Raw genomic sequence first — 27,772 nt, 5'->3', positions numbered from 1 at the left:
GATGATAGTGAATCTCCAGGTCATAATCCTTGACCAACTCTGACCATCTTCTCTGCCGCATGTTCAGCTCATTCTGCGTGAAAATGTACTTGAGGCTCTTGTGATCAGTGTAGATATCACAACGCTGCCCATACAAGTAGTGCCTCCAAATCTTCAGAGCATGCACAACTGCGGCTAACTCAAGATCATGAGTGGGATAATTCAGCTCATGCCGACGTAACTGCCGTGAAGCATAAGCAATCACTCTGCCCTCCTGCATCAGAACACACCCAAGACCATCCTTCGAAGCATCACAATATACCGTGAACCTCTTCGTCTGGTCTGGCAGAGTCAGGACTGGCACCGTAGTCAACCTCTTCTTCAGCTCATCAAAGGCCTTCTAACGCTCATCAGTCCATATGAATGCCACATTCTTCTCTAGCAAAGAAGTCAAAGGCTTCGCGATTTTGGAGAAATTCTCAATGAACCTCCGATAATATCCAGCTAAGCCCAAGAAAGACCTGACTTCCTTTACTATCTGCGGTGTCTCCCACTCGAGTAAATCCTTCACCTTGCTCGGATCAATAGCAATGCCCCCCTGAGAGATAACATGACTGAGGAATGGAACCTCGTCAATCCAGAACTCGCACTTGCTGAACTTGGCATACAACTGATGCTCTCTCAATCTCTGCAATACGAGTCTCAGATGCTCCTCATGCTCTTCCTCAATCTTGGAGAAGATTAGAATATCATCAATGAAAATCACCACAAAGACATCCAGATAATCCATGAATACCATGTTCATCAGATGCATGAAGAAAGCCGGGGCATTAGTCAAGCCGAAGGACATGACCGTATACTCATATAGCCCATACTTGCAAGTGAATGCCGTCTTCGGAATATCCCCAGGACGGATCCTCAATTGAAAATAACCCGAGCGAAGATCAATCTTCGAGAATATACGAGCACCTCGAAGCAGATCGAAGAGATCCTCAATGCGGGGCAGTGGATGCTTGTTCTTGATAGTGACTGCATTCAGCTCCCGATAATCGACACACATCCTCTTCGAGCCATCCTTCTTATCTACCAGCAATAATGGGAAAGCCCAAGGAGAGAAGCTGCGACGGATATAGCCCTTGGCTAGCAACTCATCAATAGTTTTCTTGACTTCTTCATGCTCTATAGGTGCCATACGGTAGGGCCGCTTTGCAATAGGAGTTGTGCCAGGCAAGAGATCAATACAAAACTCAATGGCGCGTTCAGGCGGCATACCTGGCAGATCATCCAGAAAGACATCCGGGAATTCAGACACCACGCGAATACCGTCCGTGGGTCTAGCCTTCATCTGGTGAAGAAATCCCGAAGGCTCCACTGCACTGATAGCAACCTCTTGGCCACTGGAAGCTGATAGCAAGACTGTCCTCTGAGCACAATCTATCCGGACTCCCCACTTGGCCAGAGTCTCCATTCCCAGAATGACATCAATGCCCTTGGTGTCTAGCACCATCAGATCAGTACAGAACTCCACTCCCCTCAAGGAAACACTGACTCTCGGGCAGTAAGTGTGAGACCTCAACTATCCTCCCGGTGAAGATACTAACAGGCACCTCTTTAAGGTGCTAGTATGAATACCATGATGCTTGATAAAGACTGAGTAATGAAGGAATGCATAGCACCAGTATCGAAAAGCACTGTAGCTGGATATGAATTAACCATGAACGTACCAATAACCACGTTGGGAGCCTCAGCCGCTGACTCGGCCGTCACGTGGTTCACTCTGCCCTGAAGTGGCGCCCTGGGCTAAGCTGGGCGCCCCTGCTGTCCCGCCTGCGCCTTCCGGGGGCAAGCGTTGGCGTAGTGCCCCGGCTGGCCGCAGTGAAAGCAGGTGCGAGGGGGTCCCTGAGCCTGCTGTCCTGTAGGAGCTGCCGGATGTGGATGTGGAGCCTGCGGTGCCGGTCGAGCAGCACGAGCCGGAGGTGCCGGTAACCTCTGGCCCTGCCCCGCCTGCTGCTGCTATCGAGGAGGGTACTGCTGCGGTGGCCTCTGCTGGTACTGCTGAGGAGGCCAGTACTGAGGCTGCTGGTACTGCTGAGGCTGCTGGAGGCGAGGACGAGTGTTGCTGCCGGAAGCAACGGGGACAATCTTCCTCTTCTTGTCCTCCATCTCCAAGTGCTTGCGCTCAGTGTTGAGCGCGCTGTCAACCAGATGGTTGAAGTCGTCGAAGCGGAGGTTGAGTAGCGCGTACTGGAGGTAGTTCTCAAGACCCTCCATGAAGTGCTCCTGCTTCTTGTGGTCATCCGCAACATCGGCAGGGGCGTAGCGAGCCAGCTGAAGAAAGCGATCACGATACTCCGTGACCGACATAGTCCCCTGAAGTGACAAAGACAGATAGATATCGAAAGATTAACTCAAGATTCATAAGGATAGAACAAGGGGCATTAGCTCAAAAGTAACCGCTGAATGATTATATCTAAGATTACCTGCTTCAGTGCAAGGAACTCCTTCTGTTTCATCTTCATAACGCCCGCGGGGACGTTGTGGCTGCGGAACCGCTCTCGGAACTGGAGCCAAGTGAGAGCCTCGCGGTCCCGAACTGGGTGGGACTCCCACCAGTCCAAAGCTGCCCCTCGCAGCTGTCCTGCTGCGTTTAAGACGTGCTCACGATCATCACACTGGGCGATGTCCAGCTGGCGCTCCACTGCACGGAGCCAGTCGTCAGCCTGAAGAGGGTCGGACGTGTGAGAAAACATCGGCGGGTGACCTGTAACACCCTAATTTAAATTTCAGCAATTTATTAATAAATTTAATTGGCTTTATTTAATTTTCTAAGGTTTATTTTGTTAGACTTGCATTTAATCTAAAATTTTGTTCCTTAAGTGATTAAAATTTTGTCTAAGGTTAAAACTTTGTTGTTGCATTCATGCTGGTGCATATTTGGTTTATTTTTGGTTGAGTGCTAGGGAGTTTGAATTCAAATTTGTTTGAATTCAAACTAGTTTGTGTGAGTTTGCAAAAGAAAAAGAAATAGAAATGGAAAGAGGACTCAAATCAGCCCAAGACAAACCCAGCTCAACCTAAGATCCCGGCCCAATCAAACCCCGCTCGGCCCACTTCCCCTCCCACCACGCGCGGCCCAGCCGGGCCTGCCTCCGAGCTCCCTCTCTCCTGGGCCTGTTCCTCCCTCACCACGCGCAGCACTCCCCTCCGCTCTCCTCAGCCAGCGCGCGCTCCCTGCCGCCTGGGCCCAAGGCGTCAGCGCCCGCGCCGCTCGCCCACGCCCGGTTCCGCGCTCACCGCACTCGCTGCCAGCCCGGCCCGCTAGCGCCTCGTGGCCCGCTCGCTCGTTCCCACCTCTTCCGCACAGCCCAGCACGCCTGTAGCCCATGCTCCGCGCGCGCCCGCGTCCCACCCCGCGACGCGCTGCTCACTCTCGCTGCGCTCCCGGGCCCACGCGTCAGCTTCGCCCCCTTCCTCGCGCAACGGCCGCACTCGTCACGCCGCTTTTCCCGGCGAGAACTCCCACGCCAGGCGCGCACGCCAAGGCCGCCGCCGCCCTATAAGAAGGGTCCCCGGCCCTCCTCCGAACCCTACCTCTCCACCGCCGCCACCAGAGCCTCCAAATCCTAGCCGCCGCCCTCGCTCTGCTCCGCCGCGCCACGGGATCTCTGCGCCGCTGCAGGTAACCTCCGCCACCCTAATTCTTCACCGCCGGCGACCCAGAGCCCCCCCTTACCCCCGTATCCTTTGCTCAGGACCGCCAGGAATCGAACCCAGGGAAGCATCAGGCCGGAGCTCCAATCCAGCGACCTCGTCCGCGAGCTCCGCCCAGCTCCGCCGCCAATCCTCGCCGCCGGCACGCCTGCACTTCGACATCAACCGCCCCGAGCCCTCTGTAAGCACCAGCTCGCCCCCTGGTTGTGTTGTGCTAGTTTGGTTTAGGCTGTAGCCCCTAGAGCCTTGGAAACACCACGCGCCGGCGAGCTCCACCGCGCCGACCCGCCGCCGCAGTCGCCCCCGACGCGCAGCGCCTCTCCGCGCCCCGCTCCTGGCCCCAGTGAATTACGCGAGTCATGCCCGTTCCTTAGCACCAGACCGCAGCCCGTTTGGCTCCCTAGTGCGCCGGGACGGCCATCTCCGACCATGCGCTGCCGCGGGAGCGTCGCCTCCGGCGACTCGCGCCGCCGCCCCGCGAGCCAATAGATCGGATCCGCCCGATTCGATTTGGACGGCCACGATTAGATCCCGCGCCTATCTGTTCCTAGCCCTCAGATCTAGATCCAGCGGTCAGAAATCGTGCATACCGCTTCGGCCTCTTAATTTTGCATAAGAGTCCCTGTCCTTTAGGGATATCAACCCGAAGTCGATCTCAGTTGAAAAAATAATTCCAGATCTGCCCTTCCTTTTACGTTTTAGACCCTGAGCTCTTTAGAATTAGAACCCGCAGTCCACCCTTGATGTTTTTGCGAGTTAGCCCCTGGATCCATGCTTTAATTATGTGTTAGTCCCTCTGTTTCTACAGAAAAGCCCCTGGAACCTTAGATTTCTTGCAGTTTAGCCCCTGAACCTTGTTTTTAGCCTAGAATATGCGTTTTAGCTCCGTTTTAGGCGTTCTTTATATCCACGCGATCGTTGTAACGCGTAGAATAGTTTTAGCTTAGTTTTTCTTACTGTTTTTATGTATTGATGTACCGTTTCTTAGTTTTTTTGTTAGTGTTTGCTTTGTATGCTTATTGTTGTGCCTTGTTTTTGGCCATGTGTTCGTGAGTAGACGTTGATCCATCTGAGGAGCCCCAGTACCAGTACCCGGAGCAGCCGTCTTTGGAGCAGTTTGAGCAGCAGCCAGAGCAGTACGAGGAAGGCAAGTATAACATGAACAACCTATCACTTTAAATACATTTTCATACTGCATTTAATACTGTATGCCTATAAGGACTGTCCTAGCCACTTTATATCCTTTATATGTATCCTTTGGGTTGCATTTTGGTTAGTTGTGCTAGGTGCCGCGCTATAACACACTATGTTCCTTTTTAATTAATTTGATTAATGGTTTACTTGAACTTAATTCTGAGAGTGGCACTCTGTGTGGCTTGAGTGGCTCACGTCTCGTTAAAAGATGGTTTTTGTAGAAACATGGTTTAGGGGGCCAGCACGGTGCTTAGTGCTTAGTTGGCCACTCTCCATAAGGACCGGTTCATAGAGCGACAACCTGGGACAACAGCGCTACCACAAGGCTAGAATGGGATAGACTTGGCTTACTAATTAGGTCTTTTTGGTTTGGAGTAACTTACCTGCGGGGCAAGAGTAGTAAGCTTCAATGGTCCCTGCTCCTCCGGCTGGTCTGTGCTTGGTTTGCGTACCTGTGCTTGTACCCCCGTGAGGTGGGCCCCATCGTCGCTGACCTAACTCTCGCGGTTACGCCTTACCAACGAGATTCTTTGTAACGGCCTCATAGTGAGTCGCTAGACATCTCACCTAAGGAAGTGTGATGAACCTCTAGCGTAGCTCACGACTTGTGGGTAAAGATGTGCAACCTCTGCAGAGTGTAAAACTGGTATACTAGCCGTGCTCACAGTTATGAGCGGCCCAGATCCTCCTTTTGATTAGTGGGGTTGTCTCCTTCCGACGAGGGAGGTGCCTCTCGGGGTTACCTTGGTGGCTTGGTTTCGGTTTGGTTCTCAGTAGTATCATGTTTAAATTTGACTAATTACTATGAAACTGGGTTAATGGTAATACATCAACTCGTAGTAAATAGCTTTAATAAAATTTTGCCAAGACTTAAAAGCTAATGCAGTCAGTCAGCCAACCTTAGAGCCTCATAGTTTGTGTTATACTTGTTGAGTACAAGTTGTGTACTCACCCTTGCCTCTTCTCTACTTCCTCTTCTCTACTTTTTCCTTTTGGATACGCTACTGCTGCTCAGTTCCTGCCGACACGAGGGAGTTCGTCCAGCGCTACCAGGACTACGAGGACTTCTAGGTGTTCGTCTCCTAGTCGACGTCCCTGTGGCGCCCCGCTCAGCTTCGGAGAGATTTTATCGTATTGTGTACTTCGCTTCCGCTGTATCAGACATTCTTCTCATTAAAGTAATAAATAACATTCGTATTTTGATTTATTATGTCTTATTCGTGATATGTGCTGTGATATACTGTTCATTCTGTTGTATATACGTGTGACTTGATCCTGGCACGTATATGATTGCTCGGTTTATGTTCTTTTATAATCCGGGTGTTACATGACCCCTTAGGAACTCAGCACGCCTGTCGCGAGGCTGCGGCGGTGGAGGAGGCGGAGGCTGAGTGTGAGCATGCTGAAGAGCCTGAACAGTATTGTTCAGGGTGGCCATCATCTGCATCTGGAGCTGGAAGTACTGCTCCGGAGTCAAAGATGGCGGCATCGGGATCCCGGTCCCCTGAGTGTTCTGACCCTGGTTGTTCTGCCCCTGCTGGTCAGAACCACGCCTGGTGTTCACCATCTGATTTTGGACAAAAGATTTCACGAGTAAGGATATTGCAGGAATAAATTCAGATGGATATGATAACTCTTTGTGGAAAAAGACTCAGCCATGATAAAGTAGACAGGATAGAGTGGACTGTTTTACCCCCAACGATCTAACTCATTTTATTATTTAATTAACTTTAACATAAGAGGGATTTTCTTTAAACAAATTTAAACTACTAAGCTATGCAATCATTCAAAAATCCAAATCAAACATATAGCATAATAACAAGCAGACAATTTTCACGACTTAGCCGAGTTTAACATACGACTCGACTAACACAACGCGTCGCAGAACGTGCTATCGTATTATTATAAAAGGGTCACCTAGCTAATACTCATGGTGGTCAGATGACTGATTCAGGCCAAAATCTACGAAAACTATCTCTCAGAGAGAGAAATCAAGGCAAGACGGGTAAAAGGCATAGAATTCAAGGGGTATAATAGTAAAATAGTTTCAGCAGGCAAGGATTGGAGAGAAGAAGTCCTAAAACTCGACCAGTTCTATCTAGGCTTTCGTCCTACAGTCGATACGGCTCTGATACCACTCTGTAACACCCGGTTTATAAAAGAACATAAACCGAGCAATCATATACGTGCCAGGATCAAGTCACACGTATATACAATAGAATGAACAGTATATCACAGCACATATCACGAACAAGACATAATAAATCGAAATACAAATGTTATTTATTATATTAATGACAAAAATGTCTGATACAGCGGAAGTGAAGTACAAATACGAATAAAACTCTCCGAAGCTGAGCAGGGCGCCACAGGGACATCGACTGGGAGACGAACACCTAGAAGTCCTCGTAGTCCTGGTAGCGCTGGACGAACTCCCTCGTGTCGGCAGAAATTGAGCAGCAGTAGCGTAGCCAAGAGGAAAAAGTAGAGAAGAGGCAAGAGTGAGTACACAACTTGTACTCAACAAGTATAACACAAACTATGAGGCTCTAAGGTTGGCTGACTGACTGCATTAGTTTTTAAGTCTTGACAAAATTTTATTAAAGCTACTTACTACGAGTTGATGAATTACCATTAACCCAGTTACATAGTAATTAATCAGAATTAATCATGCTACTACTGAGAACCACACCAAAACCAAGCCACCAAGGTAACCCCGAGAGGCACCTCCCTCGTCGGAAGGAGACAACCCCACTAATCAAAAGGAGGATCTGGGCCGCTCATAACCGTGAGCACGGCTAGTATACCAGTTTTACACTCTGCAGAGGTTGCACATCTTTACCCACAAGTCGTGAGCTACGCTAGAGGTTCATCACACTTCCTTAGGTGAGATGACTAGCGACTCACTACGAGGTCGTTACAAAGAATCTCGTTGGTAAGGCGTAACCGCGAGAGTTAGGTCTGCGATGATGGGGCCCACCTCACGGGGGTACAAGCACAGGTACACAAACCAAGCACAGACCAGCCGGAGGAGCAGGGACCATTGAAGCTTACTACTCTTGCCCCGCAGGTAAGTTACTCCAAACCAAAAAGACCTAATTAGTAAGCCAAGTCTATCCCATTCTAGCCTTGTGGTAGCGCTGTTGTCCCAAGTTGTCGCTCTATGAATTGGTCCTTATGGAGAGTGGCCAACCAAGCACTAAGCACCGTGCTGGCCCCCTAAACCATGTTTCTACAAAAACATCTTTTAACGAGTCGTGAGCCACTCATCCACACAGAGGGCCACTCTCAGAATTAAGTTCAAGTAAACCATTAATCAAATTAATTAAAAAGGACCAGAGTGTGTTATAGCGCAGCAACCTAGCACAACTAAACAAAATGCAACCCAAAGGTATATATAAAGGATATAAAGTGGCTAGGAAAAATCCTTATAGGCATACAATATTAAAATGCAGTATGAAAATGTATTTAAAGTGATAGGTTGTTCATGTTATACTTGCCTTCCTCGTACTGCTCCTGCTACTACTCAAAGTGCTCGGAAGACGGCTGCTCCGGGTACTGGTACTGGGGCTCCTCAGATGGATCAACGTCTACTCACGAACACATGGCCAAAACAAAGCACAATAATAAGCATACAAGCAAACACTAACAAAAACAAAGAAACAGTACATAAATAAATAAAAACAGCAAGAAAAACTAAGCCTAAACTGTTCTACGCGTTACAACGATCGCGTGGACATAAAGAACGCTTAAAACGGAGCTAAAACGCATATTCTAGGCTAAAAACAAGGTTCAGGGGCTAAACTGCAAGAAATCTAAGGTTCCAGGGGCTTTTCTGCAAAAACCGAGGGCCTAAATGTAAATAACAGAAAGATCCAAGGTCTAAGACGCAAAAACATCAAGCCTAGACTGCGGGTCCTATTTTAAAGAAACTCAGGGGGCTACGCGTTAAAAACAGGACTGAAATCTAATTATTTTTGAACTCAGGTGGACCGCGGGTTGATTTCAAGGAAGGTGGGGGTCTCTTATGCAAAAAGAGCGGGCCGAACCGGTATGTTTGGATCTCGGCCGCAGGATTAGGATCTGGCGGCTCAGATCTAAAGGATCCTAGATCTAATCGTAGTCGTAGACTCCGGATCGGACGGCGCAGGGGGTTTGGGCGCGCGGGCGGCGGCGGGACACCGCCGACGGCGATTCCCGCGGCGGGGGATCGCCGGCGGGTGGCGTTTCTAGGGTTCCCGGGCTTAGCTCGGCCTGGGATTTGGTCGTGGATGTTGTCCGCGGCATGCGTAACACACTCATGCGCTCAGAGTAGCGGATTGGGGTTCGGGATGGCGTGTGTTGTGGCGGTGGCGGATGTACACGGCGGAGCATCGCCGGCGAACGGGGTTCTGGGGGTGCTGGGGCTTCGGATCCACAAAAACTAGCGCCAAAAGGTAGAACAGACCAGGGCGTGGCTCACCGAGGGTGCGGGGCGGACGGATTCGTAGAGTAGAGGGGTCGGCAGCGGGTTTGGCGGCGGCGCAGAGGCGGCGCTTGTCCGGAGCTTGAGGAGAAGGCGCTGCAGAGCTTGCTCCGGCCTTGGATCTCCTCAATAAGGCGCGGGGTCGTGCTGCGAACGAGAACCGAGGGTCAGTCGAACCGGAGAGCCACCGGCGGCATGGAATCGGGGTGGCGGAGGGTTTACCGGCGGCAAGGTCGTGGGTGAAATCCGGCCGCTGCTCGGGTCGGGGTTGCGGTTGGAGACTTCGGGAAAGTTCCTGGCGTCGGGACGGAACCGCTACGGGGGCCTGGGCCGACGGCGGTTCGGCAGAGCAGCGCAGGCGCGGCGGGGCAGGGAGCTCTGCTCCCGCGGAGCAAGTGAAGGTGGCGGCTAGGGTTTGAGGGGCGGCGCGAGGGTGGATGGGGTGCAGGGGGGGCCGTGGGGAGCCAATTTAAGGGCCTGCGGGGATCTTGGGGAGGCGTGCCGTGGGGGACGTGGGCGAGATCTCCGGCGGGGAAAACGGGTTCCGTTGGCGCGCTGGAGAAGGAAAGGGGGAGGAGGGTGATGACAGGTGGGTCCGTCCGGTCAGTGGGAGCGCGGGCGACGCGTTTGCGGGATGAGCGGCTGGCTTGGGCTCGGGCAAGCGGACTAGGCCGGGAGGGGTGGCACTGCTGGCTGGGCCTGCTCGAGCTGGACGAGGGAGAGGCTGGGCCAGGCCGGACTGGCGCACTGGGCCAGGGAGGGAAAAGGGCCGGTGGGAGAGGGAGAGCGGGCTGGGCCCGGTTGCTGAGTTTTGGGCTGGGTTAGTTTGAGTTGGGTTTGGATTTTGGGTTCCTTTCCTTTTCCATTTCTTTTTCCTTTCCTCTCAACTCAAAAGTATTTGAATTCAAATGAATTTGATTTCAAACTCCTATACAAACAAACGAAACAAAACCATGCACCAGTATGAATGCAACACCAAAATTTAAACCTAGATAAATTTTAATCACTTGAGGAACAAAAATTTTAGAATAAATGCAAGTCTAACACAATAAACCTTATAAAATTAAATAAGACCAATTAAATTTATTAATAAATGCTGAAATTTAAATTAGGGTGTTACAACTCTGCACATCTTGACGCGCTTGTTCCGAGTAACCCTCTCTGATGTCTCCAGAATCTTCGCCGGATGCTCAGTATAAGTCAGATCTTCCTGCACATCTACTCCATCTAGTGGTGCCTGCTCCTCGGGTACTCGCAGACACCTCTTCAGCTGAGATATATGGAAGACATCGTGAACTCCTGAGAGGCTGGTGCGCAACTCCAGGCGATAAGCAACTTCGCCTTTCCTCTCTAGCACCTTGAATGGACCAACATACCGAGGTGCTAACTTCCCCTTGACATTAAACCTGCGGATTCCTCTCATCGGAGACACCTTCAGGTATACATGATCACCAACACTGAAAGTCAGGTCCCTCCATTTGCCATCTGCATAGCTCTTTTGCCTGCTCTGTGCAATCCTCAGATTTTCTCTCACAGCCTGAACCATTTGCTCTGCATCATCTATGATCTCAGGGCCAAAGAGCTACTTCTCACCAATCTGATCCCAATAGAGAGGAGTCCTGCACTTTCTGCCATACAATGTCTCGAAGGGGGACTTCTTCAGACTGGCCTGATAGCTGTTGTTATATGAGAACTCAGCATATGACGGGCACTTATCCCAACTAGTACCGTACTGAATGGCACAAGCTCTCAGCATATCTTCCAACACTTGGTTGGTTCTCTCTGTCTGCCCATCTGTCTGAGGGTGATAAGCCGTACTGAAATGCAGCTTCGTATCTAGAGAATCATGGAGCTGCTCCCAGAACCGTGAAGTGAACTGAGATCCTCTGTCAGATATGATCTTCTTGGGCACACCATGCAAGCAGACAATCCGAGAGATGTACAACTCTGCAAGTCTAGCACCGGAGTAAGTAGTGTTCACTGGTATGAAGTGAGCAACCTTCATCAGACGATCCACTACTACCCATATAGAGTTGTACCCCTTCTGAGTACGAGGCAATCCAACAATGAAGTCCATAGTAATTTCCTCCCATTTCCACTCTGCAATCTTCAAAGGCTGTAACAGACCTGCTGGCCTCTGATGCTCAGCCTTGACACGTTGGCAGGTGTCACAAATAGCCACGTACTCTGCCACCGAACGCTTCATCCCATACACCAGAAATGTTCCTTCAGATCATAATATATCTTCGTGCTGCCCGGATGAATAGAGTAAGCTGTATCATGGGCCTCACTCAGAATCAACTTCCGGAGATCATTCACATCTGGCACACAGATCCGGTTCTTGTACCACAAAGTACCCTGATCATCATCTCTGAAGTGTGGGGCCTTGCCCTTCTTGAGCAACTCACGGATCTCCTGCAGCTTCTCATCTTCTTTCTGATGCTGCCTGATCTCTGACTCTAGAGTCGGTACTGCCTCAAATGCTGCACTGGAGGTATGATGCAAGAAGCCCAGACTCAACTGCTCGAACTCCTCGCATAACTCTGGAGGCATCTGGAAAGCCACGGCCATGTTGACATAGCTTCTCCTGCTCAAAGCATCTGCTACAACATTGGCCTTACCCGGATGATAGCGAATCTCCAGGTCATAGTCCTTGACCAACTCTAACCATCTTCTCTGCCGCATGTTCAGCTCATTCTGCGTGAAAATGTACTTGAGGCTCTTGTGATCAGTGTAGATATCACACTGCTGACCATACAAGTAATGCCTCCAAATCTTCAGAGCATGCACAACTGCGGCTAACTCAAGATCATGAGTGGGATAGTTCAGCTCATGCCGACGTAACTGCCGTGAAGCATAAGCAATCACTCTGCCCTCCTGCATCAGAACACACCCAAGACCATCCTTCGAAGCATCACAATACACCGTGAACCTCTTGCTCTGGTCTGGCAGAGTAAGGACTGGCGCCGTAGTCAACCTCTTCTTCAGCTCATCAAAGGCCTTCTGACGCTCATCAGTCCATATGAATGCCACATTCTTCTCTAGCAAGGAAGTCAAAGGCTTCGCGATCTTGGAGAAATTCTCAATGAACCTCCGATAATATCCTGCTAAGCCCAAGAATGACCTGACTTCCTTCACTATCTGCGGTGTCTCCCACTCGAGCACATCCTTCACCTTGCTCGGATCAACAGCAATGCCCCCCTGAGAGATAACATGACCGAGGAATGGAACCTCGTCAATCCAGAACTCGCACTTGCTAAACTTGGCATACAGTTGATGCTCTCTCAATCTCTGCAACACAAGTCTCAGATGCTCTTCATGCTCTTCCTCTGTCTTGGAGAAGATCAGAATATCATCAATGAAGATCACCACGAAGACATCCAGATAATCCATAAAAACCATGTTCATCAAGTGCATGAAGAAAGCCGGGGCATTAGTCAAGCCGAAGGACATGACCGTGTATTCATACAGCCCGTACTTGCAAGTGAATGCCGTCTTCGGAATATCCCCAGGACGGATCCTCAGCTGAAAATAACCCGAGCGAAGATCAATCTTCGAGAATATACGAGCACCTCGAAGTAGATCGAGGAGATCCTCAATACGGGGCAGTGGATGCTTGTTCTTGATAGTAACTGCATTCAGCTCCCGATAGTCAACACACATTCTCTTCGAGCCATCCTTCTTATCTACCAGCAATAATGGAAAAGCCCAAGGAGAGAAGCTGCGATGGATATAGCCCTTGGCTAGCAACTCATCAATAGTCTTCTTAACTTCTTCATGCTCTATAGGTGCCATGCGGTAGGGCCGCTTTGCAATAGGAGCTATGCCAGGCAAGAGATCAATAGAAAACTCGATGTCGCGTTCAGGCGGCATACCTGGCAAATCATCCGGAAAGACATCCGGGAATTCAGACACCACGCGAATACTGTCCGTGGGTCTAGCCTCCATCTGATGAAGAAATCCAGAAGGCTCCGAAGCACTGACTGTCACCTCTTGGCCATCAGATGCTGACAAGTGAACTGTCCGCTAAGCACAATCAATACGGACTCCCCATCTGGTAAGGGTCTCCATGCCCAAAATCACATCTATCCCCAAGGAATCAATGACGATCAAACCAGTGCGGAATTCTACCCCCTTTATGACCATACTAACTCTGGAGCATATAGAACATGTATGTATCTGGCCCCCAGGTGAGGTAACTACCATAGCTGTCCTCATACAAGAAACTGGTATACCATGCTTCTCGGCAAATGACTTGGAAATGAAAGAATGAGTAGCACCGGTATCGAAAAGCACTGTAGCGGGGTGAGAGTTGACCATGAACGTACCAATAACCATGTTAGGAGCCTTGGCCGCTGACTCGGCCGTCACGTGGTTCACCCGACCCTGTGCTGGTGCCCTGGGTTGAGCTGGGCGCCCCTGCTGTCCCGCCTGCGCCTTCCGGGGGCAAGAGTTGGCATAGTGCCCCAGCTAGCCGCAGTGATAGCAGGTGCGAGAGGGTCCCTGAGCCTGCTGTCCGGCAGGAGGAGCTGCCTACCGTGGAGCCTGAGGTGCTGGCGGCGCTGGTGGAGCAGTACGAGCTGGAGGTGCCGGTAACCTCGGGCCCTGACCTACCTGCTGCTGCTGTCGAGGCGGGTACTGCTACGGCCTCTGCTGCTACTGCTGGGAAGGCCGGTACTGCTATTGCTGGTACTGCTGGGGCGGCTGGAGGCGAGGACGAGTGTTGCTGTCGGAAGCAACGGGGACAATCTTCCTCTTCTTGTCTTCCATCTCCAAGTGCTTGCGCTCAGTGTTGAGCGCGCTGTCAACCAGATGGTTGAAGTCGTTGAAGCGGAGGTTGAGCAGCGCGTACTGGAGGTAGTCCTCAAGGCCCTCCATAAAGTGCTCCTGCTTCTTGCGGTCATCCGCAACATCGGCAGGGGCGTAGCGAGCAAGCTGCAGGAATTGATCACGATACTCCGTGACCGTCATAGTCCCCTGAAGTGAAAAAGACAGATATATATATCAAAGGATTAATTCATGACTCAGAAAGATAGAACAAGGGGGTATTAGTTCAAAAGGAAACGCTGAATGATTATATCTGGGATTACCTGCTTCAGTGCAAGGAACTCCTTCTGCTTCATCTTCATAACGCCTGCGGGGACGTTGTGACTACGGAACCGCTCCCGGAACTGGAGCCAGGTGAGGGCCTCGCGGTCTTGAACTGGGTGGGACTCCCACCAGTCCAAAGCTGCACCTCGCAGCTGTCCTGCTGCGTACAGGACTCGCTCCCAATCATCATACTGGGCGATGTCCAGCTGGCGCTCCACTGCACGGAGCCAGTCGTCAGCCTGAAGAGGGTCGGACGTGTGAGAGAACGTCGGCGGGTGACCCCTCAGGAACTCGGCACGCCTGTCGCGAGGCTGCGGCGGTGGAGGAGGCGGAGGCTGAGTGTGAGCCTGCTGAAGAGCCTGAGCCGTGTTGTTCAGGGTAGCCATCATCTGCATCTGGAGCTAGAAGTACTGCTCCGGAGTCAGAGGCGGAGGCATCGGGATCCCAGTCCCCTGGGTGTTTTGACCCTGGTTGTTCTGCCCCTACTGATCAGAACCACGCCTGGTGTTCACCATCTGATTTTGGACAAAAGATTTCACGAGTAAGGATATTGCAGGAATAAATTCAGATGGATATGATAACTCTTTACGGAAAAGTCTCAGACCTGATAAAGTAGACAGGATAGAGTGGACTGTTTTACCCCCAACGATCTAACTCATTTTATTAATTAGTTAACTTTAACATAAGAGTGATTTTCTTTAAACAAATTTAAACTACTAAGCTATGCAATCATTCAAAAATCCAAATCAAACATGTAGCATAATAACAAGCATACAATTTTCACAGCTTAGCCGAGTTTAACATACGACTCGACTAACACAACGTGTCGCAGAACGTGCAATCGTATTATTATAAAAGAGTCATCTAGCTTATACTCATGGTGGTCAGCTGACTGATTCAGGCCAAAATCTACGAAAACTATTCTTTAGAGAGAGAAATCAAGGCAAGACGAGTAAAAGGCATAGAATTCAAGGGGTATAATAGTAAAATAGTTTCAGCAGGCAAGGATTGGAGAGAAGAAGTCCTAAAACTCGACCAGTTCTATCTAGGCTTTCGTCCTACAGTCGATACGGCTCTGATACCACTCTGTAACACCCGGTTTATAAAAAGACATAAACAGAGCAATCATATACGTGCCAGGATGAAGTCACACATATATACAATAGAATGAACAGTATATCACAGCACATATCACGTAAAAGATATAATAAAGCGAATACAAATGTTATTTATTACATTAATGACAAAATGTCTGATACAGCGGAAGCAAAGTACAAATACGATAAAAACTCTCCGAAGCTGAGCAGGGCGTCACAGGGACGTCGACTGGGAGACGAACGCCTAGAAGTCCTCGTAGTCCTGGTAGCGCTGAGCGAACTCCCTTGCGTCGGCAAGAACTGAGCAGCAGTAGAGTATCCAAGAGGAAAAAGTAGAGAAGAGGCAAGAGTGAGTACACAACTTGTACTCAACAAGCATAACACAAACTATGAGGCTCTAAGGTTGGCTGACTGACTGCATTAGCTTTTAAATCTTGGTAAAATTTTATTAAAGCTATTTACTACAAGTTGATGAATTACCATTAACCCAGTTACATAGTAATTAGTCAAATTTAATCATGACACTACTGAGAACCATACCAAACCAAGCCACCCGGGGAAACCTGCCTCGTCAAAGGAAGATAACCCCACTAATCAAAAGGAGGATCTGGGCCGCTCATGACCGTGAGCACGGCTAGTATACCAGTTTTACACTCTGTAGAGGTTGCACATCTTTACCCACAAGTCGTGAGCTACGCTAGTTGTTCATCACACTTCCTTAGGTGAGATGACTAGCAAACTCACTACGAGGCCTTTACAAAGAATCTCGTTGGTAGGGAGTAACCGCGAGGGTGGATCGGCGACTATGGAGCAGGTCTAGTGGGCGTCAAGACACGAAGCACAGACGAGGCCACTCAGCACGAGGGCCATAGAAGCTTACCGCCCCTGCCCCGCAGGTAAGTTACTCCAAACCAAAAAGACCTAATTATTACGCCAAGATCGTCCCATTCCAGTCTTGTGGTAGCGCTGTTGTCCCAGGTTGTCGCTCTATGAACCGGTCCTTATGGAGAGTGGCCAACCAAGCACTAAGCACCGTGCTGGCCCCCTAAACCATGTTTCTAACAAAACATATTTTAACGAGACGTGAGCCACCCAAGCACGGAGCACAGAGGGCCACTCCCAGAATTAAGTTGCATAAACCATTAATCAAATTAATTAAAAAGGACCATTATGTGATATAGCGCGGCACCTAGCACAACTAACCAAAATGCAACCCAAGGATATATAAAGGATATAAAGTGGCTAGAAAAGTCCTTATAGGCATACAGTATTAAAATGCAGTGTGATAATGTATTTAAAAGTGATAGGTTGTTCATGTTATACTTGCCTTCCTCATATTGCTCCTGCTGCTACTCAAACTGGTCAGAAGATGGCTGCTCCGGGTACTGGTACTGGGTCTCCTCAGATGGATCAACGTCTACTCACGAACACATGGCCTAAACAATGCACAATAATAAGCATACAAGCAAACACTAACAAAAACTAAGAAATAATACATCAATACTTAGAAACAGCACACTAAACTAGTCTAAAACTATTCTACGTGTTACAACAATCGCGTGGATATAAAGAACGCCTAAAACAGAGCTAAAACGCAAAATCTAGGCCTAAAACAAGCTCTAGGGGCTTATCTGCGAGAAAAACTAAGTTCTAGGGGGTTTTCTACAAAAACCGGGGGCCTATACATAATTAAACTAAAACTCTAGGGTCTAACACGCAAAAACTACAGGCCTGGATGGCGGGTTCGATTTCTGTAAAGCTTGAGGGGGTTTGTGCAAAATTTTGGGCCTAACTGGAATTACTTTTGAACTGGACAGACTGCGGGTTGATTTCAAAGAAAGGCGAGGGCTCTTTAGAAAAAGTGACAAGCCGAAGGGGTATGGGTGGATCTCAGCCGTTGGATCACCATTTGGTGGCTCAGATCTGCTATGGACGCGATCTAATCGTGGGCGTCCAAAACGGATCGGATGGACAAGAGGAAAGAGGGTCGACGGCGGCGGCGCTGGTCGCCGGGAAACCTTTCCCGCGGCGGCGCCTCGCCGGAGAGGCTCGAATCCGGTGTTCCAGTGGCCATTTTGCCTCGGATTTGGCCCTGGAATGATCACCGCGACATGCGTGATCCACCTAGGGCTTCTTCTGGGCTCGGGAAAGGCCGGAGCGGCGTGTGAGACACTGGTGGCGGTTCTACGCGGCGGCGTTCGCCGGCGTGAGGCGTGCAGACTGTCCCGGGGTCTGTTGTGTGCGCAAAAGGATCAGGGAGTCTCCGTGGAGCAAGGGCAAGCCCTAGCGAGGGGTACGCGGGACTGGGCTGGCCTGTAGGATGCTCGCCACAGCGAGACCTTGGCGCGGGCGATGGCGGAGCGCCGGTGGCCGTCGTCCCAGCACCTAGGGTGCGCTCCCGGTCCTAAAAGCTAGTGCAAAAGACAGAGGGGGTCGAGGGGATAGTCACCGAGGGCCTGGATTGGGCGAGAAAGAAGCGCAGGGTAGTCGGCGATGGGGACCCGCGGCGGCGCTAGGCGGAGCTTCGAGGACGGGCCGCTACTGGACGTCTCCGGCTTCAGGACTCCACGAAACGACGCGTGGTGCTCCTGCGAGGCCAGTGGAGGGGTCCGCATGGCCCGAACTGTGCCAATGGCGAGGAATCGTGATGGCACAGAGAGCTCACCGTCGAGCAATGCAGGTGAAATTCCGGCGATGCAGGACTCCAGGGCCGTTGTAGAGGGCTCGGGAAGCTTCAAGGGACTGCGGCGACACTCTTGCGTGGGTTGAGGTGGTCCGGGAAGCGGCGGAGCGACGTGGCCGGGGTGGCGCAGATCCTCTGCGCTGTGGAGCAAGGGCAGGCGGCGGCTAGGGTTCGGGCGGCTATGGCAGGGCGAGGTGGTGGGCGCAGAGGGCCGTAGGGGCCACTTTAAGAAGGCCCGGGCATCTTGGGCGGGCGTGCCCCGGAAGGAATCTCGCCGGGAATCTAGGCGAGACTGGGGCGGCCGTTGCGCGAGCGCTGCGCGGGGGAGACGAAGCTGCCAGCTGGCCCGGCCGGTCAGCGACACAGGAAAACGGGCGCAGGCATCCGCATGGGGAAAGGACTCGGCGCCGACAAGCGGGGCCGGTGAGTCAGCGACACCGAGCGGGCGCGCGCGGGACGGCTGCGGGGTGACAGGGCGCCGACATGTGGGGGCCACATGATAGCGGAGCTAGCACGCACGAGCATGTGAGTTGCGCGGGGAGCTGCCTGGGCCGCGGAAGGGGGAGAGAGGGAGCTGGGCCTAGCTCGGGTTGGGCCGCGCGGTGAGAGAGGGGGAGGCAGACTGGGCTGAGCGGAGCGAGTCTGCTGGGCCGTGCGTTTGGGCCACGGGTTGGGCTGAGGTTTTCCTTTTCTAATTCTATTCCTCTCTCTTTTCTATTTCTAATTCAAACAAAGTTTGAATTCAAATACAAATTTGAATTCAAACCACACTCAAATAATTAAAACTATGCACCAGCATGAATGCAACACCAAAATTTAAACCTATGATAAAATTTTAATTACTTAAGGAACAAAATTAGATTAAAATGCAAGCTAAGCAAATTAAATCCTTAGAAAAAAAATTAAATAAACCAATTAAATTTATAATAAATGCTGAAATTTAAATTAGGGTGTTACATCGTCAATGGTATGTACTCGGTGGTGACGATCCAAACGAATCTATTATGTGAGTAATGATAATCATGTCTTCCGAATCTATTAGCGATCATGTTCTCTCTTTCGATTTCATTCTTTTCTTTGGGTTTGCTTCATCCTAGATCTATTATCGAGATAGATCGCTTAGCATGATCTTGTAGTCATGGTGGCTAGAGGTTCATGGCGGAACTACCAAAGGGGGTTCGACTTGCTTCAGGGTATTTCGTTCAAAAGGGGGCGTCGTGACAGGCCGTCTCCATAGAGTAGGCGGAGTATCGAGGGATCGGATTGGAGATTTTGAGTTTAAAGATGCTTTTGATTGAGATGCATGATTTATTTGCTCGTTAGCTTGAACTACAACTAGATGACGATAGGCCTAGTCATGTCTTTGGTTTTGCTATGATTAAGCCTATGTTCATGGATGAGATCAACCTTTACACATCACTCATATCTATCAAAGGTTTACCCTTTATATGCAATCAATGCTTCATGTTAGGATAGATCTGTTAGATTAGATGGAAAACCTTAGGTAGTTCTTTGTCGATCCACAGATTGATAAACCTTGGGGGAATACTCTAAGGGAAAAGCTACACGAACCGTGCGCTTGCGGTATACAAATCAGGGCACTAAGGAGCATCAACAGCTCCACAAGATGAAGATGATGCTACTCGCACATCTCGTAGGCCAAGAAATCAACATAAAGGGGAGTGCAGGGCTCAAGCTACCGAACGCACCTGTCTTCCTCCGCGCAACCTCAACAACGAATTCAACAATGTCGTGGACCCTGTCTTCAGAACCCCAATCGCCGCGATGACTGAAGCAACCTTGCTACTCATGCAGATGCCTCAAAACCCGGAGATGGAGCATGTCATACACCTTGCCAAGAACTCTGTTGAACAACTCGAGAGACAAAACCTGTTGTCCTCACACCACGGCACCCGGTCGAGGGCTACAGCAACAGTCATACCACAAGCAAGTCGTACTCCTGGAGGCCATCATCGCCAACAACAGCTGCAGCAGCAAAATCAAAGAAACTAGGAGGATCAGGAAGTCGCAAGCAACCATCGACCCAGGGGTGGCCAACCACCGGCAAACCAAGCTCCTGGGCCTCAGCCAAATCACAACAACAACCACGGGAACAATAGGGAAGAGGTAGCCGATTCCATAATGGACGCACGGGACATTATCAACACAAGACGTAGATCATAGCTTGCAGACAATTCCGATCTCTTCCAAGATCTCAGCAGGGTCTTTGACAACATCGAGTACCCGAAGGATTTCAAGCCTACGAACATCCAAAAGTACAACGGTAAGCAAGACCCCGCTCAACGGTTACGTTTATACTCGACCGCTGTTAGTGTTGCTAGGGGAGACACCAACACCAAGGTCCTCTACTTCCCGATGGCTCTGGAGCCCGCACCCCTCACATGGCTCGAAAGTTGAGGCGGTGGGGCCCATGGGCCTGGTCGGCCGACCTATTGGTCGGCCGGCCTGCCCTGGCCGCCAACCGCCCCCAACTACTGGGGGTTGGGCTTGTCTGGGCCTCCTTGTCTGATCCACGCTGGGATTGGCCTATCTTGACTTGTTTTGCTTCGGTTCTTGGGCTACACTTGGTCCATTTGAGCCCGAATCGGTACTCTGATATTTTCTGTGATTTTCTGCTGGGACAAAGTGTGCTTACAACCTGCATATTAGCTCAAAAACACAACTTGCATATTCTAGAAGGTAAAGTGTTGTTTAGGGAATTTATTGGATATAGGTACGTGTAAGAAATGCAAACTCTCATGATTTTCTGATCAAGTTGACACCTGGAAATGGTCGTTAGTGAGCGTCAACAAGATCCCCCAAGCTGTACTTTGCTCGGCCCGAGCAAAGTAGGACAAATCAGGTTGTTGATCAGAAAATCACTTTGACTTGTACCTTACCTGTCATGTCATAGTCTGAAGCAAAGAGATTCATCTTTAAGCTCAAATAAGTTGGTTAGCATACCTTTGCTCAATTAACTTACTCTCTCGTGGGGCTTTTCAGCTGTCTCCTTGTCTTGGGCTGTTGAGAGTTAGAACGGTGCATAAAGTAATACTTACTCATTTCTAGATCTGCAATCCATCTGGAGATACCTTTTTGAAAGATTTTTGAAAACATGGCAAAACTCCCAGGATAACTCTCTCGAGGCACTCATCTTGTATTTCCTTACCAGGGCAGTATTTGCCTTTGATCTTCCGTACTGCTATAAGCCTTTGTGGAGCTCAAGGTAGGATAAAAACAGGGCACACTTGTATTCTATTTATTATAAAGTCAAAGAGAGAAGAAACAAGTCATGCAATCTCGATCAAAAGGTGCAAGTGTATGAGTGGATGGATGGATGGATGAATATGGCTTACTCCTTAAGGTGATGTCTTTTCTCTCTTGAATCATCCCTGTCTCTTTTTTTTGGAGACATGGTTGCCCCTTTTTTCTTTTTTTTCTTTTGGTCATGCTTCTTGGCATGCCATCTTTTCTTTTTGGGACAACCATAATCTGACTTTATTTGATTTCGGAGATGTTCTACAAGAGAGATCACCGAGACATGGAGCATTTATTAATGTGGAGTGGATGGTAATACTAATTCCCAGTGTAGGAATGTAGCAAATGGATGGGACGTGTGCGTGCTTATGATCGAGAAAGCATGAAGAGTATCTCACTAGGGTCACCCAATTTGACAAAACTCAACAGAACATCAAGCAGCATATGTATAAGGGTTTTTCATGGAGTATGACATATGGCTCTGGTAGGACATTGCATATCGCTGGGGAACTTGCCTTTTTAAATTTTATTTTTGAAAACAACTCCAGACTTCAAGCATTACTAGAACAAGCTTGCAGAACCTTATTTACCATATCTAAACTCACAACAACTTAGACTCAGATCAAGCGTATGCAACCCACGGAACTTTCAGGTTTATTGGCAAGATACTTGCGCAACCAACGAATATAAACTCAAGAGAACTCTTATTTTCAAGACTAGGCACAACAGACATGATAAAGCAAAGCAAAACTCATCCTTTCAACTTATCAAGTGGAGTTAAAACATTCTTACCGCGCATCATGGAAAAAAGGGGAATAAAGCAGTAAATTTTTATTTTGTTTTTAGAAGTTTTTATCAAATTTTATTGAAAGCAAATAAAAGGGATATAGTTGACTTAAGGGAGGGGACCTCCCCCAAGCTAGCTCTTGGTTAGGGTCGAAAAGCAAGACCTTTCTCCATACCTGATTAGGTTGATGTCATTTCGTCTGTACCTGGAGAAGTAGTAGCGGTCGATGATGTCTTGTTCTTCTTGCGTCACACCTTCTTAGTCTTCTTTGGTGGCGTAGGCGGCGCAGGAACAAGATCCTCGAATGCAGTAGCCTTTGAATTACCCCTCTTCTTGACCCTTTTTGAGTTCGCTAGATTTTCTTTCATAAGTGTCTTCATAAAAGGTATAAGACTATCTTTTTGAGAGGGTGTAACTTCGGCTTCTTTGATATTCTGAGGACTTGGCCCAAACTTGACTCGAATCATCAAGCATTGCTCTTTCTTGGGTCGGAAGTCAAATTTCTCCTCTTTACCATTGATATGGAGTCGGATTTCTTCGGCCCCAACATCAATATGTGCATCTGCTGTATTGAGGAACAGCCGTCCTAGAATGAGAGTAGTCTCCTTCTGATTATCCATATCAAGCACCACAAAATCGACTGGGATGAAATAGTCCCGAACTTTCACTGGGACATCCTCAGTGATTCCTTTTGGGTACCATACTGAGGAGTCAGCCAATTGCAACTGCATGGGTGTTGGTGTCAAATCTGTGTAGTTCAGTTGGTCGAAAACCGTCTTTGCCATCACACTAACACTGGCTCCCAAGTCACATAGGGCTTTGTCGAACATCTGATAGTTGGGAATCCTGGATCCTTCTTCTTCTCGGGCAATTATTGAAGTATAGATGCCTAAGTGAGCTTGATTACTTCGGTAGTTGGCAGTGGTCGCTTGTTGTTGATTATGTCCTTGATGTAGCGAGAATAGGTCGGAACCTTCATAGCATCCATCAAGGGCACATTGATGTTCACTTGCTGTATTATCTCAACAAAGTGGCCGAACTGCTCATCTGTACTTGGCTTACTTGCCCTCATAGGGAACGGCAATACTTGGGTATCATAAAATTCATGCAGAGCCGTCTTCCCTTCATGAACTTCCTCGGGTTCCTCCTCCCAAAGTGGTTCTTCTGCCACCGGGCTTGCTTTATTACTGTTAACATGGTTAGGATAGGGCGGGTCTTGAGTAGTTTTACCTCCTCGTGTGGTTATCGCCTTAACATTCTCCAAAGCAGGGGGCATGGTCGCAGCCACTTGAGCTAGTTGAATCTCAATCATCCTGTTGAAACTCGACTGATTCTTGATGACAGTGGAGAATCCGTCCATCTTGGCATGGATAGTCTCCATAGATTTGTCCATAGTGGCCAACTTCTTCTGAAGGAACTCATTGATCTTCGCTTGGCCGTAGACAAGATCTCTCAAGGTAGGCTAGTAAGGACCGAAAGAATTTGAATTCCCATTACCTCCTTGGTAATATGGGCGTAGTTGATTCCACCACTGACCTCCTTGTGGACAAAACCCATTGCTGCCATTGAGAAATAGAGCTTCTTCTTTGGTTTCTGGGCAATTGTCGCCTGAATGTCCAACATTCCCGCAGACCTCGCACATCATGCGAGCTTCCAAGGATTGAAGTGTTTGCATCTGAGCCTTATCTTGGGAATAATCCTCAAATTTCTTGAGGAGGAGATCAATCTTCATAGCGAGCATGTCGGTTTCCTTGATGGAGTGCATACCTCGCTGGCGTAGTTGGAGGCGATCATCGCTCCAACCTTGGTTGAAAACCATCTTCTCGATCAATGATGAAGCTCTTTCAGTGGTCAGCGAGAAGAAAGCTCCACCCGCAGCGGCATCTACATGATCATGGGATGACTGTGTCAACCCGTTGTAGAAGTTCTCTAGAACGAGCCAATTGTCCATTCCATGGTGCGGACATGCCAGAATGTACTCCTGAAGCCTCTCCCAAGCTTCCGGAATTGACTCATTTGATGCCTGCTAGAAGTTCGAAATCCGACCATGAAGAGCATTGGTTTTGCCCATCGGGAAGAACTTCGAGCGAAATGCCTTGGCACATTTATCCCAAGTACCCACTGCAGCCTTGTTAGCATAAAACCATTGCTTCGCTCTCCCCAAGAGAGAAAATGGAAACAGACGGAGCCGGACTGCATCTTGTGATACACCCTTGATAACAAAATTACTGCAGAGTTATAGGAACTGCTGGAGATGAGCGCTGACATCCTCATTGGCCTTGCCACAGAATGGGCTGGCTGCACCATCATAATGAGCCCCGTCTTGATCTCGAAATTTTCTCCTCCAGTGTTAACCTCGGGTCCGGTAGGGACCTGGCTAGCAGACAGAGCAGAGTAATCATGGAGTGTCTTCTGGGCAATAGCTCTAGGAGCTGACGACGATGTGATGACTGGATCAACTGCTAGAGTGATCTCTGAGGTGATACGAGACGAGCTCGCGTCCTCCTCAAAAGGGACTCTGATCGGAATGAAAGTTTTGCGGCTAGTCGAAACCGGTCATACACTACCCTGTTTTCATATCAACGAAGACAAGAAAACAAAGCCAAGTTAGCCTGTTTAGCAAGCGAATACCAATCTCGATTTTGTTCACAACTTTATCTATATATTCCACTCTGTGCCTTCCCCGGCAACGGCACCAAAAATGCTTGTTGGTGCCTACCAACGTCACCTGGCGATGATGCCTGCAGACGCCAAGTTTGGAGTGGCAGTATTTCATGAACCACGAATAAATCCGCAAGCGCACGGAATACCGTTGTAGCATTTTACCCGGGAGTATACCGGGGTGTCATTTATATTTCCGTAGGGAAGGCGATGAGTGGGAGAGTATATAGATTAGTTCGTGAGCTCTACCTAGATTGGATATTCTCATGCATAAACAGGGGTAAGATAATAACACGGTAGGAGGTAGTGTGACACACACACAAACTACCCTCTTGGATAAATAAAAGATAAAGATTTCTTTAGGCCGGGAGCAAGGTAAAAGTCAGAGCTCAAGTCAGCTGTGCTAGGCTAGTTATATCTATACTTTCTCATTAGTTAGCTTGTCAGAGATTAAACAACACAATAGGGAGATCGCTATCGAAGTAACGGGAGGAGCCCGTACACCCCGGCGACTTTATGTACCTCCTACCCCCCATACCGAATGTGGAGGATTATTAAAAAGCTCGGACAGGGCTGTCACCACCTGCCGGCTACCTCTACAAACCGTGGGTATAGTTGACATCCAGCAACTCTTAGCTAATCTAGACACCATGTCTACACTAGTAAGGGATACTCTAGTGTCCTGCGTGGAGCCCCCACCCTCCGGATGGACTGACATCACACTAGAGCAATCATACGAATACTGGAACAGTTGATAGAGTTCTAGGAACAAAAGACTAACTATCTCCAGCACAGGGCAATTGTGCAATGAGATCATTGAATAATAATGCAACCATGACAAGAAACATATACTCGATAACTCAGAATATACTTCAAGCAGATATCGGTAACCATAGTCTAATTCTATTACAAACGACTGAATATTACAAGGGAGAGCTAGAGATGAACCCATACTAGACTCTCGAGCAACTCCGGTGACTCGATGACTCCTAGACTTCTCCTAAACTCCACTAAGCCTAAAGACTATGCAAGAAGGAACTTGAGAGGTGAGTAAAGTGAGGGGTGTGTGTGTGTTCTATTCTCTACCCCCTCCCCGCCTTGTATTTATAGGAGGGATCCACCGGCCGCAGCACCCCAAATCGACCTAAAGGAGCAACAGGGAGGCGCCACGTGGCAAAGTTGAGGCGGTGGGGCCCATGGGCCTGGTCGGCCGGCCTGCCCTGGCCGCCCACCGCCCCCAACTGCTGAGGGTTGGGCTTGTCTGGGCCTCCTTGTCTGATCCACGCTGGGGTTGTGTAACACCCTAACTTAATTTTCCTAGTTAAAAATAAATTTAATTGGTTTATTTAATTTTCTAGGATTTAATTTGCCTAGCTTGCATTTAATCTAATTCTGTTGTGCTTGTAATTAAAAATTTATCATAGGGTTAACTTTGTTGATGCATTCATGCCGGTGCATTGCTTTAATCGTTTGAGTGTTAGGGTTGGATTCAAACTTAAATTTGAATTCAAATAGTTTTGTTTTGTTTGAGTTAGTTTGTTTTAGCAAAAAGGAAAAAGAAAGGAAATTCGGAGAAAAAGAAAGAAATACAGCCAACCCAAAACCCCAACCTGGCCCAGCCCTCTCCTCCTCTTTACCAGCCCAGCCCGTTCTGCCCCGCCAGCCCACTTCTCTCACTCAAGCCCAGCCCGGCCGGCCCTCCTCCTCTCTTTCTTTTCTCCCTTCCTCTACGTGGCCCGCGAGCAGCCCGACCTCTCCCTTTGGCTCTTTCCCAGCGCTGCGGCCCATCTCCCGCGCCATCAGCCCAGCGCCACAGCCCACACCCGAGCGCGTAGCGCGCGCTCGCCGCCCCCCCTCTGTCTGATCCCGCGGCCCCACCTGGCAGCCACAGTGGGTCGCACCCCTCGCTCGCTTGCTGACAAAACTGGCCTGCCTGTCACACGCAGCGCGTTCGCCACGCCCGCTCCTCTCTCTGGTCAACCGGCCCGCACTCCACCCGCACCAACACCCCAGCCCAGCTCCCCCCTGGCCTGCTCCAGCCCACAACCGCGCGCCCAAACCAGACAGCCCGGCCCCGTCTCTCTCACTGCGCCCCCGGACCCACCTGTCGGTCTTGTCTTCCTCATCCCGTTTTCCCCGCTCGCGCAACGGAATCCGCCCGAAATCCCCGCGCCGCACCTACCTTTCCGAGCACCAGCCGAGATCCCCGGCCTCCCTACTTTAAACGCCCAACCCCCCCCCCTCAGCATCACATCTCACCACCACCCCCTCCGCATCCAACCCTAGCGCCGCTCGCCTCGCTCCGCCGCGCAACGTCACCTACGCCACCACTAATCCGCTGCTTCGCCGCGCTACGACCCCGGCGAGCTACCGCAAACATGTCGCCCCGTCGCCAGGAGCCTCCTCGGGCCCCCCTTCTCCGACCCTGACCCCTGCAACAGACTCCTCCGCGTGCGCTGGGTCAACCTCGCTGCCGGACGTCGACGTCAGCGCCCCGCACGACCTCCCTGCTTGAAATCCAAGCCTCGGTGAGCTTTGTCTTCCTTTGCCCTTCGTTTTGGACTAAAAATCGTAGGCGGTGACACCCTTTAGGTGGCCGCGCACCCCACGCCGGCGAACCAGGGCTGCCTCTCGCCACGGCGAGCCTCGTCAGAGCACAAAACCGCCACCCTACGTGCTCCAATGAGTTACGCGTGTCACGCTCGTCCTTTTTCACCTGACCGCAACCCAAATGGCCCCCTGGATCGCCGGAATGGCCAACTCCGGCGAGCTCGGTGCTGCGCCGCCACGGGATTCGTCGCCGGCGGCAGCCCACCGCCGCCTCACGCGCCGCTTTTCACACCAGC

At 49.9% G+C, this 27,772-nt stretch overlaps 1 non-coding gene across 1 annotated transcript; it reads left to right on the top strand.

The window, feature by feature from the left end:
- Window positions 1-24,214: 24,214 nt before the first annotated feature.
- LOC120668228 lies at window positions 24,215-24,321 on the top strand. Its single transcript, XR_005672326.1, has one exon. It is a non-coding gene; the product is annotated as a small nucleolar RNA R71 (small nucleolar RNA).
- The last annotated feature ends 3,451 nt before the right edge of the window (window positions 24,322-27,772 follow it).

This window comes from Panicum virgatum, chromosome 3N (assembly GCF_016808335.1).
Source record: "Panicum virgatum strain AP13 chromosome 3N, P.virgatum_v5, whole genome shotgun sequence".
NCBI lineage: Eukaryota > Viridiplantae > Streptophyta > Magnoliopsida > Poales > Poaceae > Panicum > Panicum virgatum.
Note: the sequence above shows the minus strand (reverse complement) of the source record. Positions and strands in the feature narration are given on the sequence as shown.